We start from the raw sequence: 21,107 nt of genomic DNA on the forward strand, positions 1-21,107 counted from the left end.
CATCGCAGGCTGGGCATGGGGGCAAGTGTTCAGTGCATCCAGGCTGGAGTTGTACCCTCTGAGTCTTTTTTCAGGGTGCAGTTGAGGAATTTCAAAGCTTGTGCTGCCTAGGCTTTCTTTCCTTTTCCAAGGTGAAGCAGGTGGTGGCATTGTAAATGCTAAGGAGCTTTTCCCCAGGCCCAGAAGGTCAGGGGTTCACTTGCTGGGCAGGAGTCCACATTGTTTGGCTGGGCCAGCCTGTGCTAGCCAACATTGGTGGACCAGATGGCTGAACTCACAACCATCAGACGCCCCTGGTCCCTTCCCAAGGGAGTGAGGGAAACCCACACTTCCTGCAACCCTAACCCCATTAGGGAGGCCAGTAGTTAGTTGCCTGGGTGCCATTTCCTTAGTCAAAATGCTTAGAGCGGTGGTGACAAATGAGAAGTCATCAAAATTGGTAGGCTCCAGTGGATCTTTCAAAAGTCAGGCTTTCCAGAACTTCACCAGCCTGACACCTGCTCCAATCCAGGCAGATCCTGGGGAGTCATAGCCATAGTAGGGGGGCTCGCTGCTCATCAAGCAAGAGTAAGAGACTGGGTGAAGGAAAGGGGAGAAGAGAAGAAGTGGTGGGGGGGGGAGGGAAGAGCAAGTCTGAGAAGCAAATACTAGCCACTGGAAGGAAGGAAAACACCCAAATCATTTGCTCAGGTTCTTGGTGGAGCCCATTTGAATGAGGGCAGGGGAGGCTGAAGGTGCGGCCCCTGGGTGTGCTATGACTCTTTTCTTCTCTGGTGGTTCCGTTTGCTTGGAGACTGATGTCTCCTTGTTCTTGACTTCTCTGTCTGCCCTTTTCCCTAAGGAGTTGATGGAAGCCTCTGGTTTCAAGCTCGTTCAGGTGCTGATAATCCTCTCCACCCCCATCTCCTGGGCATCTCTGTCTATGTACACCCTGTCATCTTGCCAGCCTCCTTCAACCTTCTGCAATAGATCATTTCCTCTAAAATGCCCTCTTCTGACCATGACACCTCCCCTCATTTCCTTTCTGGTCTTCCCTCCTTCCACTCACACACCTCTCTTTCCGGCACATAGACCTTTCCTCTGTTTCCACACCAAATCATGTCCTTTCACCCCCTCGTGCCTTTGTACATGCTGTACATTTGTACATTTCTGTCCTCCAGAAATGCCTTCCACAACTTCTTATTTCCTCCCATCTTGCTAGCGAACATCCACTCAGCCAGGTACCTTCAGTACCCAGCCCAAAGATCACCTAAGACTTACTGGTAAAGTACGCCCTGACACCCCAGGAGGAGCTAGTGGTTGCCCACTTGGGCAAACATGATCATCTCACATTTCCTTAGTTGTTTGCAAGACGGTGTCCTGCTCTAGCTTTAGGCCGTTTAAGGCAGGGACTATGTCTTCACCATCTCCGAATATGCTAGCTCAATGCCTGGCACATTGCAGAGACTCAATACATTTACATTAGGATTATTTTTACTTTCATTCGTGTGGCTCCCTTGACTGTGTGTCACTGAGAATATGTGATCAATCTGTCAACTGGTCAGCCTCCAGGTCTTAATTGATCTTTAGCACTGGTGTGAGGACAGAGAGAGAGGTTCAGGGTATTCAATATTTGGTTGATCCTAGATGAAAAGAGCCCCAAAGCCCCCCTTCTCCAGCCTTTTAGAATCTACAAAGTGAGCCTCGGTCAATGCTGCCTGCAGAGACTTGGCCAGTGTTCTCTTGAACCAGATTGGTTTTCAGAGAACTCTTTTCTTCTGTTCTGGAGGAATAGCACCTCCTCGGGAAGAGCCAGGCTGCTGCCGGAAGATGGGAATGGTATCTGGTTGTCTGTAGCTGTGATGAGACTCACTGTAAGAAGTGGCCTGGGGGCTTGTCAAACCCCATTAACCAAAACTCTGGCTTGGCTCAAGGAGAGGCCAAGACCAAAACTTGCTGGGTTTTAATTAGAAAATTGTCTGAAAACCTTATCAGCAAACCTGGAACAGTGAAGACTTAGTGATGAGGACATGGCCTCAGGACAGACCTGGCTTCAAATCTTGATTCTAACGAGCTGTGTGACTTTGGGCAAATCACTCTACTTCTCTGATCCTCGGTTCCCTCACCTATTAAGTGGACCATAATGATGGTATCCACTCATAGGACTACCGAGGATTGACTTAAACAATGTATATAACATCTCGTGCAGTTACAAATAAAACTGTTGGCTGTTGCCATAATATTATATATAACCGCATTTACATGTGTTTAAAACTAGCTTTTAAGTCTTGGGCACAGCCGAGTACAGTGCTTGTTTGTGAAGATTAGACAGGTCACTCAAGTTCTTCCCATGTAGTTATTGTTCATACCGAGACCTTAGAAAATGTGTGGAATCAGAAAACTTTGTCCCCAGACCCTGTTATCTATTGGCTCCTCTGCAATCTGTGGCACCGCATTTGTGCAGCCCTGAGCTTCACATGCCTGTGTACCTCCATTCCCTCCTCCTCAGCAAAACCTGATAAAACCATTTAAACTAAAGTGTGACTACCCTGCCCAGAGATACAGTATTCACTTTTTAATAGGATACAGCCTTAAATCAAGGCAATGAAAGAGAGTCGGTGGGATTTCAGATGTCCATCAGAATAATGAGGGATGTTTGTGGGTGGTGGTGGGGAGAAGGACAGGAGGCTCCTCCCAACTCCACAGACTCACTGTCCACTCATGATACCGGCCCTATTAATGCAACTGTAAACAACGCAGTATTTCTGTATTCTATCTCGGCGTTCTGAAGCTAGAAAGTCAAGTTTCCAGATTTTGCAAAAGTGTTCTAATAAGGGGATTTGTGTACCAACTCTTTATATGAACCTTCTCTTGGTAAACAGACATGGCTCATGCATCCCAAGTCCCCTCCAGCTCTGCACATTTATGATACTCATACTCAAATGCATTTTTTTCCTTCAGAGCTTAAGAGCGGGGTTGGGTATTTCTGCCTCACTGGGTTTATGGGAGACCCAGCTGCAAAATCATTCATTGCTTTGGTGAGAAAAATAAACAATGACAGTCCAGCTTTTGTCCCCATACCGCAATGTCATATGAAGTTTCTGGACTTCTCTGCAAATGTTGTTTAAAAAGGATCCTCATGGTCCTCAAAAAATTCTTTAGTGTGGAAATTTATAAACATACACAAGAAGAGATCATTGTGTGACATGCCCCCCCCATGAACCCATCACTTAGCTCTGACAAGTGCCAACTTAAGACCAATCATGTTTTATCTATACCCCTATTCACCCTCATCCCGCAATAATTTTGAAGCAAATTTCACTTACAGATGAAATATAATTCTTCCTACCTTCCTACCTTCCTCCAAAGATGCCAAGAAGACTTGACCAATACCTGCATCCGTGCCCCAGGGTTAGTCTCTGAGTTAGGCAAGCTCAAGGGCTTAATAAATTCTGTCCAAAGTCTGTCCTGCTCCTTGGGGAGAAAGGGGCATACATAGAATGGCATACAGAGGTGCTGCCATGCACAAGCTTTTGGGCATCAACTGAGCTACTCCTCAGTAACTGAAGTGAGACCCAAATTAAGAGGTGGAAATCATAGCCATAAATCCCAACTGACCTCAGCATTTTTCACAGGGGTTATTTTGTTTACTCTTTACCAATTCTCATTATCCATTTTACAGATAAGAAAATTAAGCCCAAGGTCACACAGCTAATAGACACCTGTGGCAGAACCTGATGAGATGCTAATCAAGCTTAGTTCCTCTTTCCTGGGCATGGCTAGATTACATTTCCCAGGCTCCCTTGCAGTTAGGTTTGGCCATGTGACTGAGTTCTGGCCAAGGTAATATAAGCCAGTCCCCTAGAAAAATATCCAGGGCAATCCTACATGCTGTCTTTCTCTCTCCATATGCTGGCTAAATGGAGAGAATTTCGAGGAGCTAGCAGAGGATAGAGCCACAAGAAGGAAGGAGCCTGGATCACTATGAGGAACAGAGACTTCCCCTCACCTTCAATGGACTATGAAATGAGTGAAAAAAACAACTTTTATTCTGTTAAGCCACTGAAATATGGGTGATGTGTGTTAAAGTAGTGAGCCTCGATAGGATTTAAACCCTACGTCTGATGAAGCCAGTGTTCAAAGTCTTGCCCTACACCACACTGCCTCCAGGCACAAGAAATAAGAATATCCTACATGCTCAGCATTTGATAGAACTGTCTGCAAGGACCTCACATCTTTGATTGGTGCTCTCTGATATGGTAGCCACTAACCATGGAGGGCTATAAAAATTAAAATTTAAAAATCTGTTTCTTAATGACACTGGATACATTTGAGTATTCAGTAGCCCCGTGTGACTAAATGCCCACCACATTGGATGGTACAGAGAGAGAACATTCCTGTCCCCACAGAAAGTTTCGTTAGATAGTCTGTCTTATGTAGACCTGACATTTGCAATGTACCTCTCCCCAAACCCCCACAGAAAAGCTGGGAGTGCAGCTCATGAGAGGACAGAGGGTAGTCCTCAGGCATAAGAGGCCCTTCCCCTCGCACAGCCAAGGGCAGGTCACCTAAAATGTACCACGTGTAATACGGAGTATTTTGCATTGCTCTACTTGGGGAGCAGCCAACGTGAGGACACTCAGAACTTCTGCTGTCCCCCTAAAAGCAAGAAATAAACCTCACATATAAAAGCTACCCTCCCCGTACTGCTCAGAGGTAAAAGGACATTTTTATCGTCAGAGACAGGAACTTGAAAGGCAAGAAAGCTAGAGAAACAAATCTTGTGACTTTTTTACTAATCTACTACCTCAGTCCAAATTCCACTTAGAATTCCTTACTAATTAAGGCTCCCAAACATCTGTTTCCTTTATCCTGTCAATTAATTCCTCACAGATTTGTTGTCTCTGTCTGCAAAATAGACTGTCTGCCTTGGTCATTTCTTCAGGCTTCAAGTTTATTATTAATAAAACTTTGGGGCTTTTTCCTCCTGTAGTCTATTGCCTGATTCCATTCCTAGTCCCCACTGGAAAACCTTGACCATAGAGTAAGGATTTTTCCTTCCGTTACCTCTCACCCCGACTGGGGGTCTTTGTGCCTGCCTCCTCCCGTTAACTCCCCAGCCGGGTGGCCCTCCTGAACTCAGGGCCACAGGCTTTGACACAACTTCCTCTGACAGAATGAGCCCTACCTGCTTCGCTGGACCATGTCTCCTGAGAGCAGGAGCCACATCTCGTTCTCACCTCAGCACCTGGGCAGAGGACCTAGGGCTATGCTTCCTGGTCACTGCTCCAGATAGGCAGGGAGTCTTCAAGAACTAGAAGTCCCAGCAAGGAGGCCAAGCGCACCAGTCCATTTCCCATGGCCAGAGTCATCTTTTCAAAACACAAATCCAACCACATTGCCCTTCTGTAAATCCCCTAAATCCCCATCGCCCTCACAGTTAAGTAGACATATCTTACTTACATGTCTCGTGTTGTTATCAAATCTTCACTTCTTCTGTTTCCCCACTTTTCTGCTCCTGGAGCCCTTAAGTCTGGGTTTCTGCCATGTGGAAAGTGCTGCAGTTCTCTGAATGCCCAGGACACTCAGGAGTGTTCACTCAGGCTGTTCCTTCCACAAGAACTCTATCCCTCCTCCCCCCTCTGCCTAGCTATGCCTACTTGTCCTTCTAAGCTTGGAAACACTTCCCAGGGAGGCCTGACTGCCTCTCAGCCTGGGACTGTCCCCTCACTCCATCTGCTACCTCCTGGCCCTGACTTGCAGCCATAGGACTTTCTGTACTTCCAGGTTTCCTCTGGGAATGGGAAGGAAGTGCTTCAGCTGCTTTAGGCATCAGTAGAGACTGTCCTGTAGAACTTCTTTCCAAGAGATTGACACTTCTGAATCTCTCTAAATTATGAAACTCCCTCCTGTCAACATGCACACACACACACACACACACACACACAAACATAAGCGCATAAAGGTTTTCCATCCTTTTGATTCCTCTACAGAGTCACCAGGGAGACCAGTGGAGCCCTGTAAGTCTCTCACAAGTGGCGATGCTGAGAGACCTCTGCTTATTGATCCCAACCAGCCACTCAGAAGAGATGCCACCAAATCTGTGGAACATGCTCCCCTCGCCCACCTGCCACAGTCTCATCCCCTAAAAGGGGGGCCTGATATGCAGACTGGGGTGTGGCAGTCACAGTCCAAGCCGGTGCCAAGATGCACCACCATGGGTCTTCACCTCACTGGATTATTTTTATGGGGATCAGAGCAGATAGAGGCAGCGGACTCCAACTCCAGAGGCCACATCACAATACATTGCCATGGTGACTCTTCTATGGTTTGTAACTAGTAAATCAAATCTATTGAACAATACATTTACTGAAAATTTAGGAAGCAGTTCTTCCATTTTTTAAGTGTATGTGTTAAATCATGTCCAGGGTCATAAAGAACGGAGATGGCTAGGCTCAGCCGGGGAAGCAAGCACACCCTAAAAGAAGTCAGTAAATTTCGCGTTCTTGCTGATGAGAGTGAATACCCTCCCCAGGCTCTCTGGGGTGCTTCCCCACCCAGGTGGGCTGGCATCCTTGAAGTGGTAAGCACGGGCCATCCTAACTAATGCCTCAGTCAGTTTTGCAAATACAGGCTCCATGTTTGTGGCTCCCTCTTTGCCTAGGGTTCCTGGGGTGCATGAGAGGAAACACAGTACAGCCTTCTCAGTGAGCTGCAGCGCTGCTTGTGGGAACGAGAGGCCTGGGGAGGGGGCAGTGATGGGTTGTTTTTCCCTAGGAAGATTCTTTTCACTTCCATCTCCTTAAATACTACTTCGAGGTGGATTGAAGTGTCTGCTCCAGGTACATCTTGTCTCACTGCATCTTGGTCCCACCTGAATACTAACAGGGGCGCCCTAGCCCAGAGCTTGGCATTCAGTAAACATTGTAATTGAACTGATAGGTATTCATCCACTAACACTAGTTCAATAAGCCCTCATTAAACCATTCGTTCACTTAACACATACTTATTGAATGTGCACTAATTGCTGTGCTGGGCATATGGTGGTGAACAAGATAGACATGGGCCCTGCCTTCTTTAGAGCTCAGAGCTTCACGAGTAAGACAGACACTGGATGTGTGCTCTGCACTCATGTTTAGGCTTGCCAGACCTCTTCTGGGGGTCAGTAAAGCCCAAGCAGGGAAGGGAAGCTAGATTTACAAATTCTCAAAACAATCTCATGAGGTAGATCTATTTTTAATCCCATTTCCGATGAAGTATTGGAGACAAGCATCACATAGCTACATAGTGACGGAGCTAGGATGCCTGACAGGGCTGTGCCTGGAGAGCCAGAGGAGCACAAGGAGGAGGCACTTGGTCCAGCCCGTGGTGTCGGGGAAGATGTTCTGGGGGCGATAACACCTGAGCTGAGTCTAGAAAGAGGACAAGGAAGCAGACAAATAACAGTGACTGAGGGGATGAAGGGCACATCAAGAGGCAGAGACATCAGGATAGGAATAAGCTCAGTGTGTGCCAGGGATGCAAGGCTGGAGTTATGGCACGGCAGGGGTTCGGGGGGAGAAGCCAGGTCACGGAGCTGGACTCTGCCCCACAGACCACGAAGAGCCACCGGGAGGCTCTGGGCAGTTGCATGGTGCAGGCAGATCTATGTTAGAAAAACCCACTCTGGCCCAGTGGTGTGGAGGATGGATTTGAGGAGGACCAGATGGGAAGCAGGGAGACCAATTAGCAGGCTATTGTGGTATTCCAGGAGACAGATAAAAGCCTCTGCTAGGGCAGCAGGGGTGGATGGGCAAAAGGGAGCACAGAAGAAATAGGTTGGAGGGAAAAATCATCATGACTCTTGGCTGCTTGGGCATGGAACCACAGAAGAGGGTCCCAGGTCAGGCCATGCTGTCTGGCCACGGGGACATACATATCTAGGACTGGGGACTGCAAAGCCCACCCATCTGGGGGTGCAGGTGCAGCCCTGCGAGGAGGGAAGGCTGGTCACGGTTCTCTCCAGGGGCTCTTTCAAGACAGAGCTGTTTATGCTGGGCTGGAGGAAGCTGTCAGCTGGGGACATCCAAGACCGGTGAGCAATGCAAACCTTCAGAAACAGGCTGGCATTTCCTTAAAAGAAGCTCACAGTTCCTTTGGTTGTAGGGGAGTGAATTTTCAAAATAAGGCTGACGCCATCTCAGCATAGCAGGCCACAATAGCTCGAGGCTTCCAGAGCTACTGACATCTTGGGAGACAAGAGGAGAAATTGACTGTTGGGTCTCATCCCCCTGCCATGCTTGTCCCCATCCCCTTATTGTCCCCGACACTCAGGCACATTCAGGCACACACACGCAGGCGTGCATGCGCTTCAGCATCCCTAAACTTCTCACCTCCCCCAGACACACCAGACCCTTTCACACTCCCTCTTTGCACCTGCTGTTCTCTCTGCCTGCAGAGTCCTTCCTCCTTCTCCACTGGGCAAAATGTGTTCCTTCTTCCAGCCCAGTACAGATGCTGGTCCTCTCTGACATGCAGCCCCACTGCCCCGAGCATCCTCACCACACTTCCCCCTGTCAAATGGCACCTCGTGGTATGTTGCTCTGAGCTCTTCCTTCACCTCCAAGCTCAACTCCTGAATCTTATTCATCTCGGCTTCCCTGGCAGCTGGACAACATCTGACCATCACCAGTGTTCAGAAACTGTTTCTGGAAGGAATGAGCACAGCCCCACAGCCCTTGTAGGTAAACCAGACCCACCATCTCCAACCCAGGTCCCAAGTTCTTCACATCCTTAAAGAGGATCACCTGTGCCCTCCATGTACTCATATGCTGCCTGAGAAGTGAAGCCCATACAGGCACACACACACACACACACACACACACACACACAGGAGATGGGAGTAGCAAAGTCTGTGCCTCCATTTGCCCTCAGTTCTACATGAGCTGGTCTATCATTGGAGCAGTTCTAATAAATCATCCTTTATTTTGATCCCCATTTTAGAGATGAATGTTCCCCCCTTAGGAAAAGCAAAAACTTTTGGGGGTGCTGAGGATCACAGATTTGTTTAACATCTTTGGGGCAAATAAGATTCTCCATGCTGACCCCAGTTGGCAGGTCCAGATGAAGCCCCCAGAAAGCAAGGCCTTCAGTCTTTTGCTGGGTGGGCTGTGCAATCCCCCTGGGATTCTGATGGGCTTCTGGAGTAGGAGGGGACTGACTACCATGACCCAGCTTGTCAGCCTCCTGGGAATCTTCTCTGCCTCCCCACTCAGGCTGAGCCCCTCTACCTGTCAAAGGTGGTGCTCATAGCAGAGAAATAGACAAGGGTCAGGGGGGCTGGAGTTGCCATCATCACCATCATCATCACCATTACCAACACCATCCGCATCATCATCACCATCATCATCACCATCACCATCACCATCATCATCATCATCATCATGGAATTAATAATGAGAGCAGTGACACAGTGACAACGGACTCTTGCCTGGCATTTCGTATATGCAGACTGTTGTGCTGAGGCCTTGTATCCATTCTTATTTTTAAGCCCTTATAGCACTCTAAGGAAACAGATCACCATCTATCAGATGAGAAAAACCAAGGCCAAGAAACATTCATCAACTTGCTCAAGATCACGAGCAGAACTGGAATTTGAAACCAAACAGTCTGCCCCAGAGCTCCTGCTCTTAAAGGCCACTCTGCAGAGAGGTTGCAGAAAGCAGACCAGTACCCTGCCGTCCATGGAAGGACACAGGAAAGAATGAGAGGCCAGCAACCCCTGCTCATTGCTTTAACTCCCACACCTTTTCTAGGCCTTTCCAGCTCTAGGAAGGGATGGGTATCTGCTCTTCGACAGGTTAGAGCCCTGGGAATCCCAGAAAGTACAGGTGAAGGGGGTTGGGGGTGCTGAGTACAGAGCACCTGCTGAGCAGAGGTGCGCCTCTTCCACCCCACACCCAGCCCCTAGTCTCAGAGTGATGGCCTTTGGATCACTGCCTCTCTTAGATGCCTGGATCACTGCTGTCTGGAGCCTGATCTCCGTTCTGGTGGTTTTGGTTGCTATAGTAATTGAATTCACTTAAAGTTGTATCCATGCTATCTGTCTACCTCCCTTTGCCTGTAGTCTGGAAGGGCACAAGCCTGGGGCTGAGGGCAAGAAGGAGGAGGGCTCGGTGGCCTGGGGAGCCAGCGTACTTTTCCTGATCCAGAGATCCTCTTCAGAAGCAGAGGAGAGAATCATGGAAAAATTGTTCCTTCCAAGACCCTCTCCATCTTCCTCTTTGCTGCCTGGCTCCTCTCGGCAGAGACTTAGTTAGGCCATAAAGGCAAGGAGAGGCAACATGAGGCAAGTAGGGGCACTCTGAGAGGATCTTCTGTTCCTCAGCATTTTGTTATTCATTCAACAAACACCCACCAGGAGCCAGCTATATTCTAGGCCCTGCTGCTTGTCTCTGGACACAGGGGTCTCTCTGGAAGCAGCTCAGAACCCAGGGCCACAGCACATGTCCATGTGGCTGCCAGTATGAGATATCAGGAGAATGGCCAGTAGGTTAGCATTGTGGGAAATTCCTCTTTTCTCCTTTCTCTGTCAGAGGGAGTGTCATGAGGCTGAGCTGCAAGGGGAAGGGGACCATCCCCAGGCAGGACCCGAGGGATACCTCGTGCTTGTTTTCTCCACCATGCTAATGCACAAGAGACATTGACATGTAAGGTGAATGCCAAGGGTAGAAGCCATCAGAGAGCTGCCTGAAGATTGTGTGAGAGTGATAGGCCCTCCTCCCTCAGACCACCAGCACTGGGCTTGGGTGGTAGGGGGTGAGGCAAAGAAGGTCACAGAAGATGATGGGTGATTGTATGTGTGCAGGGCTTGGTCTTTCAAGTAATAGCCAAGCAAAGTGAGCAAAAGGAGGGTGTATACAGCTCCTTCGGCGTGCTGGGAATCATACTCTGCCCTCTGTACTGGGACAGCAATGGTGACCAAGGCACAGCAGACACTTCTGAGGGGCTCCCGACCTAGGGGGCGTGACAAATGAACACTACAAAGGGTACATCCTATAAAAGGGCAAGAGCAGTGCATTCTGGGGGCCCAGAGTGGGGAGGAGAGGGAGGGGCTGCTGGGAAGAGTGCGCCCAAGGCAGGGGCACTGAATTGCATGTTCAAGACTGAGAAAGAATTCTCAAGACAGAAAGCCCTTCTGTGCAACGACAAGAGCGTGCGCAAGTTCACCGAAGTGTGAAATATGAGAATGAGCAGCAAGTGTAGTGGTGGGAGCAGCAGCCAAGCCAGGACGACCACGAGAACCCCAGCAGGAAAGGCCAGATGACAGAAAGCCCAGCTGGGGTCCCATCCTGAAGGCCATGGGGTTCCGTCACGGCAAAAGCTATGTTTTAGCAAAGACCCTCCGGCAGCAGCGAGAAGAGAGGGTAGAAGGGGGAGATGGTGGGCGACAGCGGGGGCGCTGGACTAGGGTGCTGAGTTAGCAGTGACCACGGGCCAGCCAAGAAGGGGGCCCCCAGAATTTGTGGAGAAGGTTGTGCAGGAGGGAGGGACAGCAGCTGAAGGGAGCGGGTCAGAGGAGCACAGAGGAGAGGCAGGGCGGGGACTGGTCGAAACAAGGAGCCCAGTGCAGCTGGGTAGGGGAAAGCCAAGGCAAAGGCTGCCACACAGAAGGAGGTACATTGCTAGCACCTGAGACGGAGCTGCTGTTAGAAATGGGCATGTGGGGGTCGCCAGCACAGAGGTGACAGCTGACTTTGAGAACAAAGATGACGTTGTCCAGGGAGAAGGCAAGGAGCAGAGACACGGGGGGAGGCCAACAGCACTCCTCGGGGAGTGGTCTGAGGCAGGGCAGCCAGCGTCCTCCGGGGAGGCCAGGGGTGACCTGGAGTCCATGGATGGCAGGAGAAGGCAGTACGCAGGTGGTGTGCACAGGGTGCTGCTGAGAGAAAGTTGTGGGACAGCTGTCTAGAGCAGTGGCTCCCAAACCCACACGTGCAGTAGGCAGGCTCGTCAAAGCAAGATGCTGGGGCCACAGACCAGAGTTCCGACCCCCTAGGTAGGGGGCCGAGCCTGGGCACCGGCACCTCTAACAAGCTCCGCAGCACAGATTGCTGCTGCTGCTGGTCCAGGGACCGTCTTTTGAGAAGCACCGAATCTAAGGTCTAGATTGATAAGCCTCCACCTGAGGAGGTTCAGATGCAAATTCATCCACTCTCCAGCGTGGCCCAAGTTGGACACAAAGAGAGAAAGCCAGGCTTTGGTGAAAGAGCAGCGGGGCAGGTAAAGGTGGAGAAGATAAGACAGCTTCTTGGAAATAGGGTGGGTTCTACTCGGGACACAGGAAGGGGGAGAGGGAGCCTGAGGGCTGGCAAGAGATGGGCAGCCAAAGAGGGCTTGGAATTTGACGAGATGAGAGGAGTGTGGCCTGAAGATTGTGACTATGGGTCACATGAAGGGATGAGGGTGAGTTAGGCAGAGGGGAGTACGGGGCTAGAACCAGCCTCAGAACCCACTGGACTCCCAGCCAAAAGTCCAGCCTCCCTCCTCGAGAGCCTCATACGTCTGCCCATCCTTCCCTCCTGAACTGGAGTCATTGCCAGCCACTGGGCCTCAGGCCTTCCCCCACCCCCTTCCCTGCACCGAAAAGGCAGCTGCCTTATAGCCCGGGGCATCTCTCACAGGAGCTGCTCTGAGGACAAGGAGACCCGGTGCTTTTTTCATTTTCCTTCCAAGATCTCAGATCACAGCCTCTGAGATAGTCTGCGGAGGCTCCTGACCTCAATACTAGACAACCCCAGCCCCATGTGGGCTGACCCACCCCGCCAGGGGAGGCTCAGAACTTGAGTCTTATTTTCTATCAGTGGAGCGAGTCCATAAAGAAAATCCAATTCATCGGTGTCCAAGAGAACATTACAAAGATAGACGAGACACCATGGGCAGTATTTAATTATGGACAGCAGAGCAAATAGGAGGGACGCAATAAAAATGCTAATCAGGGAGGAAAAAAAAAACTGGCTTCATTTTCTTCTAGGATAGACTGAAGCTCCTCCTCCCTGCTCCACACCCAGACCCCAAATGAGTGCCATAGACCGACCTGGTTCTGATTGTGACCTGGTGACCAGCGAGTCTGTTTGAGTTGCAATCCCCAGGCTCTCCCTGACTCCATCCTTCTAGACTCCCCATTCCTAGAAGATCCAGCCTGGAGGGAGGGAGGCTGGCTTTCGCTTAACCTGGAGAACTCACAGGAAACTTAGAAAGGGAAGGAATTTGTCATCCAGGGCTCCCTTCCTTGTCCTGGGGGGCACTTTCAGGAGGGAGGACATGCAGAAATGTGCTCGCGGAGGGAGCAAGCAGGAGAAGTGCCCCGCCCCCAAGTGAACTCTGCTCTGTGCTGGGCTGTGTCTGTGGCCTGGACGTCACTTCCACTCAGAGCCACTTAGGAGGAGACCCGGGCACTCAGCTGGGCCCGAGGCCTCATGCTCCCAATTCCCTATAACTTGGCTGAGTTCGACCTTGGAGCATGATGCAGGATTTGGGAGGCCATTTCTGTGTTGCTTCCCCATTTGGCTGACTCCTCAGGGGGCTGGATCCTTTGTCCTTCCTGGCGAGTTCACTCAACTCCCACAGTGCAGCCAAAGGCAAGATTGATTTCTCTTGTGTCCCTTGCTCTCTGGGTTGAGGGCCCCCAGGCCTCTTGTTACTTTCTTTGCAACTCCGAGGATCTTGACCCAGCCCAGAACTTTTCTTTATTGTGGCCTCTTCTGTGTTACTGGACGTACCAGTCACCGTTGCTGGGGTCCCTTCCACTTATTGCTCTCTGGTCTCCTTAAGTCTTTTGTAGCCTTGAGATCTTCCTAGCGTTGCCAGGGCAGGAATTACCTGAGGATGGCCTGGGATGTCATCCTGGATCATTGCTCCTCCCTGCACACCACAGGCCCTCAACTCCTGGCTACTTGCTTCTTCTATAAAATGTATCCGTTAGGGAAAAAAGTGCATATGTCAGCTCACTTAGCCACTGCGTGATCTTGGACAAGTTACTTAACATCTCTGTGCCTCAGTTTCCCCATCCAGCAAACAGAGATTAACATTACTTGCCGCACATGTGTTACAGGGACCCGACACAAATGCATACAGAGAGGTGAGAAGAGGGAACATGAGGGGGTGCAGTCAGCTCAGGGGCCGACACTTAGTTTTGGCTCAAGTCACGGTCTCAGGGTCGTGGGATTGAGGCCTGGGTCGTCCGTGCTCTGCACTCAACGGGGAGTGAGCTGGAGATTCTCTCTCCCTCTGCCCCTCCCCCTGCTTGTTCTCTCTGTCTCTTCCTCCTCTAAAATAAATTTTAAAATCTTGAAAAAAAAAACAAACCCTAAAACAAAGAGATGAGAAGAGTACCTTTGCCACATGAGCGACACCCAGAAAGTGTTAGCCATCATCGTCATCATCGCTATGATATTTATTGTTAAGGTCAGTGATTGTCTTACTTGTCCATGTGCCCAGCTAGGTAGAGTTCATGCCTGGCATGAATAAACTCTCAATAATAAATCGAACCAATGAATGAATGTACTTCTAAGCTAATTTTTCCAATGATATTACCCTCGCCAGAAACATTTAAATTTAAAGAGAAGAGCTGCACGTTGATGACAATGTTTAATGCATAAGTGGCAAATGGTGATTCCAGGTGTCACTGGGGAAGGGATTTAGAGTCAGTGGTTGTTTTCATATCAAGTCAGTTAGTTAACTCGAAATAAAGTGAGCCCTCATAGTAGCTCAGAGTTATCTTCCCTAAGGTGGATTCTCCCTCCTGATGCCGAAGCAATGAAACCTTAGAAGCTAGTATGCATATAAAGGAGACAAAGAAACTGCTTCAGCTCTGGGAACAATATTTCCTGTGTCCCCTGGGCTCCATGTCACCACAACCTGCATATATGGTGAAGCTGTAAGGCCCACGTGGGTTTGCTCAGTATTAGAAGAAGGGTGAGTCCTGCAGGCTAGCTAACCACAGACCTTGGTGTGATGGGGCTTCAGTCTTCAGTCCTAGACTCTCCTGGAAGAGCCTTGCCCCTCTAGGCCTCAGCAGAGAGCTCTGGTGATGAAGAGTAGAAATATTTTATGTAAATAGTCCTGGACAGCTATGCTGTGAATCTGCTACGGGTGACTGGGACAGGATCTTGGTTGGAAAACAGCTATCCACTTCAAGTTTAGAGACTAGGGGTGGCTGGGGGCCTAGGAACAGCAAGAGATCGCCCCCTTCCCCATGACAGACCCTGCAGCTGACATCTACCTTCATAGACATTATCACATATGCTTCCCATAACAGAAGCATGAGTGGGTGGGAACTTTATTCATTTTTCTTTCTTTTTGCGTTCTTTTAAGATATTTATTTTTACATTGTTTGAGATTCAAATGGTCCTAAAGTCTGTGCAGTGGAAAGCCCCTCTTCTCCGCCCACAGCCATCCACATCTTCTCCCTTGGTGCAACCAAGAATCACTGGTTCCCTGAGAAACCTTCCGGAGATATTTTATGCAAATACAAGCAAATTGTATATAGTCTTTCCCTCCTATACACAAATGGAAAGTCTGCTTTACACACTGTTATGCATCTTGAATCCTTTCACCCAATAACATATTTTGGAGATTATTTGATATAAGTATATACAGACCTACATCATTCTTTCTGTGGCGACGTAGTATTCTGTGATATAAACTAGTTTATTCACCAAGCCCACATTAAGTCTTTCCAACCTTTAACTTTTACGAGTAATGCTGCAGCAAATAACTTGTGGGCAAGTGTATCTGCAGGATATGCGAGTTTTCAGAAGATAAATTTCCAGAAGTGGAATTGTCTGGTCAAAGGCTCTGTCCATTTGTAAATTTGATGGCTGTCGACTAATTGCTTTCCATAGACAGCCCATTTTTTAGAGATGACAAATCTGGGGTTTAAAGAGGGTAAGTGACTTGGCCAAAATCATAGAGACTGTAAATAATGCAACTGGGATGAAAACTAAGGGGTTTTTCTGTTTTGTTTTGTTTTGTATTTTCGGTTCTCAGCCCAAGACCCTTGGGGCCCGTGGACCCAAAGAAATCGGGAATACCTAAGAAACATCACCATGACTTCTGAGCTATAATGAAATCTTCAGCTTCATATACTAAATGTGAAATACTGTGGATTCTACTTTAGGAAAGCTATAGAACGTATCCTTAGGCCCATCTCCTCTAGAAGGAGAGACAAGTGAAGAAGTACTTTTGGTTTAGCACACAGGGTAAGGACAACATATAAGGGGATACCGTGAGAACATGGGAAGGACCCCTCATTAGTGTTGGCTTCCTGGAAGAGGAGGCATTTAAGGTGACATGAGATCATTTAAAAATGTCCTCTGTGACATTAGCTGTGACTTCCTTTTTCTTCAACCCGCATTATTTCCCATCCCAAACCTCATAAAGTCGTTGATAAGTAGCAACGTGGATGGCTTTGTGAAAGCATGCTATGGTTGGAATAATTGTAGAGATGAACATGAAGTGATGTGGCACTCTGTGCCTGACTGTGCTTTCTGGCCCAGCCATTAACTAGGTGTGTGACCTGGAATACAGAACATCTCCCATGTGTGCATTAGTGCTCATGTCTCTAAACTAAATCAGATCGGGATCCCTGGGTGGCGCAGCGGTTTGGCGCCTGCCTTTGGCCCAGGGCGCGATCCTGGAGACCCGGGATTGAATCCCACGTCGGGCTCCCGGTGCATGGAGCCTGCTTCTCCCTCTGCCTGTGTCTCTGCCTCTCTCTTTCTCTCTCTGTGACTATCATAAATAAATAAAAATTAAAAAAATAAATAAATAAATAAACTAAATCAGATCATCAGATGACCCAGAGCTCTCCCACCCTTTCTCACGTGCTATGTATGGCTCCTTATTGCACAAGTTTCTAAGACAACTGTAGCCCCTGCTAGGGGGTTCTGGAAAAGGAAGTGTCCAGGACTGGGGAATTAGGGAAAAGGAGTAAAAGGACTGATTAAGTCCTCAAACTGGCAAATTAGCCTCAGGAAATTCCACTGAGAGTGGAGGCACTACCCATGTCAGGGCAGTGCTAATACTGACAACACCTTGCTTCCGTGCTGTTCCGTGTATTCTTCATAACAAGGGTGGGAGGGAGGCAGTTGGGGATACTGGCCTCTTCTGGGGTTGGGGAACCTGAAGCCAGGCCAGAGTAGGCTGCTCCCTTAAATCCTGCAGCAGGGCAGCGGTGTGGTGGGGGCTGGAACCCCAGCCCTGTCCTGGCACCCAACTTGCTCTATTCGTGGGTTCTATAGGGAACGCAGCTTTCAGTTGGGGGTGACCCCAGGCCCCTGTGACCTTCTGAAACTTGAATGAAATGGACTTTGAGTCCTGCCCCACACCTCCCTTTGTGTCCTGCCCCACACCTCCCTCACCTGCCTCCCAGAGCACATCACTCCTGAGCTGGTTGCTGGAACCAGACTTCGATTTCCAGAGGATGAGTGTAACGGGTGATTTTGGTGACTTGGTACTGGCTGATCTGGCTGTTCCCTGTTTGACTCAGCGGCAGGGGGACTTCAGCCTGGTTCTAGTGCCAGGCTCCACTCCCTTGGTACCCTGCCCACCCCCAGCTCCTCGGCGCCGGGGCCCTGCCTCGCTCTCCTGGGTCCTTCCTCTCCAGAAGTCCCAATTCCAAGCTCAGTCCGAGTGACCCAGGGCTGTGGCTGTCAGGTTGTCTGCAGGCTCTACACTGTGTTGACAGCGACCGCCCCTCCCCCACCCACGATCAAAGCTGGACACTGATGAGCTGAGTTCCCTGGGGGCATTGCTATCTGACCCTTTCTGGGGGTCTGTTGGCCCATCTGTAAAAGTACCCCTTAGGTTCCCTTTCCTCGCAGATATGAATAAGAACACAGCCATTTGGGGCCCCTCGAGGGAAGGCTCTGTCTAAAAACAGACGTGATTACTATTTCCATCACCTTTATAATCCTTTAATCACACATTTACAGCAGGGAGTCTGGGCAGGGTGAGTCCATTTATATGAACAGCAGGAAAAATGAGGCTCTGTTCTATATGCCAACCATGACCAGTAGAAACGTCAGACCACTGGCCTTTCATGAACAGAAGAATGAATAATCCAGTTATTTATCCCCAAACAGCTCACATCTAAGCTGCTGGGACCTGTGCTCACATTATGAAAGCTTTGGCCCCTCTGGGGCCAGTGGGGATGCTGGCCTGTGTGGCACAAAAAAAAACAGGATCTCCCGGCAGCTGACTGCCCCCTAAATGAGGAGTCTCCCATGTCTCTGGCCCTTGGCCCACGGAAGTATTCACACGGGAGCCTGTCCCGATCACGAATGCTATAAGGAGTCTAAGGCAGGTTCAAAAACCATTGTTTGAAGAGAGTCCCTAACAGATAGATGGTGGTGGTTTTGATTTTTTTTTTTCTTTTTTTAGAGGCCAGGAGGATGAGAAAAGAGATGGGGAATGTCTCATCAGGGCTTTGCCATGTGAAATGAAGGCTTTCAACTGGTGGCCCAGGTGGCGGAGGCAGAGAGAGGCCTTGGTCCCTGGGCAGTGGCCCTCCACTCTAAGAAGGGCATACACTTGGGAAACCTACCCGACTCTTAATTTTAGATGATTTTTAGATAATTCCTCAGCCCTTCCCTCCAGAGGATTGGTCTACTTGTATACATGGATCTCTTTCCTGGTTGTAAATGGGCCATTACCAATTGCAATTGCTGCATACCATATCAGACCACTCCAATTTTGGATTCAGTGGTATACAGTAGTAAGAACTTTTTGAGTTCATTGGTTTGTGGGTCACCTGTAACCAGCTGATCTTGGCCAGACTTGGCTGGACAGTTGGGATGCAGCTTTGCACCATGTACCTCTCAGCCTCCTCCTGGGTCAGTGGAGAGGGTAGAGGCACCTGGAGGTGGGCAGACACACACAAGGCCTCTTAAAACCTAGGCTCAGAACTGTCACATTATCAAAAGACAAAGTTAACAAGTGGGGAAATACGCTGCACTCCATCATGGGGAGGACTGCAAAATCACAAAGCATAGGGCATGGAGAGGAAGGGGTGACAAATCTGGGTTGGTGACACAAGCCTGCAGACAGCAGCCAGACCTTAGAATCAGGCTCCACCCCTGGAAGCTCTGCAGGAGAGCCCCTCTCCCCTCCCCTAGTCTGCTCAAGCTGGGTTCAGAGCCTTCCGCCTGGAAGCCCAGCGGGCTTTGGGGGAAAACAGATGAGGTGATGGGGACTCTGACGAGGACCCTGTCAGCCCGGAGTAGCTTGGCCTTGTGACTGCCTCTCCATCTTCTCCTGGGTGGAAAGCGGTAGGTAAAGAATGGGAAGAATTCGCATGGAGCCAGATGATTACTTCAGTCTTGGTTGTGGTTAGGTTCTGATGAGTTAGAGTTTTCATGCTTGGAATCTTCCTGGGAAAATAAAGCGGCAGAAGAAATACACTGCAAGGAGTGGGAAACAGAAACCACTTCCATCTCCAGGTCAGGCACCACAGTGAGTGCTAAATGAGACGTGGGGACCACAGAGATGAGTGATGCTGTGCCAACCTGGTGCGGAGCACAAACGCTGTAAATGCTCCCAACAACGATTTTGCAGAATATTGATCAAAAAGCTTGGCTTTGCCAAGACCCTGGATTCTTCCAGCCAGCAGGTCTGAAACACAGACTGTTTGGTTTCCGTCAGGACAGAGTGGCTGTGAGCTCAGCTCTGGAGACAGCAGCTTTCTGGTTTCCCAAAACTCTGTGCAAGCGACTTTTGCCTCTCAGCCCCGCACCCCTCCCCATCACCCAAGTTAAAGAAACCCTGTTGTTTTATTCCCCACCATAAAGCATATTATTTCACGACCTCTCATTCACAAGAGGTTACCAAAAGAAAGCTAAATTGGGATTTTGTTCAGCTGCTGATGACTCTTCCCCATTACCCTAGCTCATTTTCAGTGGCATTTCAACACTTTGGTAATGAATTACCTCTATCACTTCTGGCACAGAGAAAAGGGTTTAAATTAATTTTCAGCAAGGGATACTATTGGTCCAGGCAACTTCCCTCCCACCATGTTAACATCAATGTCTTGTCTCATTAAATGCCGATAAACAAGTGTGGCTCTCTAGCAAGCCACAAATTGGCTTATTGACACCTCTGTCAGCTGTTCCCAGCTCCCAGAATCCCTGCCGTATAGACACACGGCGGTTATACAAAATGGGGGCTCTAATGGGACATCAAAGGAGGAGACATTTTAGCATCTGGGCTCCCTCGCTGCTCATTTTTGCTGTGTCTGACTTTCTTCTAATAATAGATTGCATCAATTTGGTTTCTCCAGTCTCTGGGGTTCATTTGGAGCACTTGCTTTTGTGGCTTCTTCACAGAGGGATGGCCCACCTCCTCTTTCTAGTCCTCCCCAGCTTTCTCAAGGAATGGCCCCATTGGCTGTTACACTGGGCAGTCCTCACCCTTCAGCAAATCACTAGGGATAAAATTGCCAGTGACCCTTTAATCTATCCACTTCGTGTGCTGCTGGAACCTGAGGACACTGGAGACAGGAGAGCAAGTAATGTCCTATATGATCTTCCACTGTGGACAGCCAGTGGGAGGATGACTGAATCGCTAGCCACCGTTCGATAGGCTCTTTATATGAAATGACAAGACAAGAGAAATTGGCCTTAACCCATGGAAAGAACTGCATAAAAGTGAAGATGGCCAAGTCTATGGCCAATGGCTGGCATGGGGCAGAGGGTCAGGACCACCAGAACTCTCCTGCCTGACCGCTCTTTGAGATCCCAGGAGGAGAGTCGACAAAAACCTTGTCACCTGGGACAGGATCAGGTGTCCCCAGAGGCAGAAGCATGGATGAAATGACTCATTCATTCCTTTGGTATGAGGGTCCTATGGTTTGGTTTTTGTTTGTCTGTTTTTCAAAAATCAAGCACTACTTTTCGAGTTTATATTGCTACAAACGTACATAGGAAATCTCTTCTCTCATTCATTCTCCCATGGGGTGGGCATTATCAGTGATCAGTAGAATCAACAATATGAAGGGAATTCCAAAATAACAGTGCAGGGTGCTGACCTTCGGGAACATAGCTTTCCTGGTCCCTGTCCCAACCTGTCCCTCCTGCAGCGAGGCTGGGGAA

General features: G+C 49.2%; 2 long non-coding RNA genes across 3 annotated transcripts in view; one reads left to right on the forward strand and one right to left on the reverse strand.

Annotated features, from left to right (window-relative positions):
- Positions 1-21,107, forward strand: part of LOC144324576 (uncharacterized) — a 62,106-nt gene that overhangs the window by 2,762 nt on the left and 38,237 nt on the right. The window lies entirely within an intron of this gene.
- Positions 17,941-21,107, reverse strand: part of LOC144324577 (uncharacterized) — a 37,485-nt gene continuing 34,318 nt past the window's right edge. For both annotated transcript variants that reach the window (XR_013390022.1, XR_013390021.1), the window contains exon 4: positions 17,941-19,391. This is a non-coding gene — a long non-coding RNA (uncharacterized LOC144324577). The remainder of the gene's footprint in view (positions 19,392-21,107) is intronic.

This window comes from Canis aureus, chromosome 12 (genome assembly GCF_053574225.1).
Source record: "Canis aureus isolate CA01 chromosome 12, VMU_Caureus_v.1.0, whole genome shotgun sequence".
NCBI classification, from domain to species: domain Eukaryota; kingdom Metazoa; phylum Chordata; class Mammalia; order Carnivora; family Canidae; genus Canis; species Canis aureus.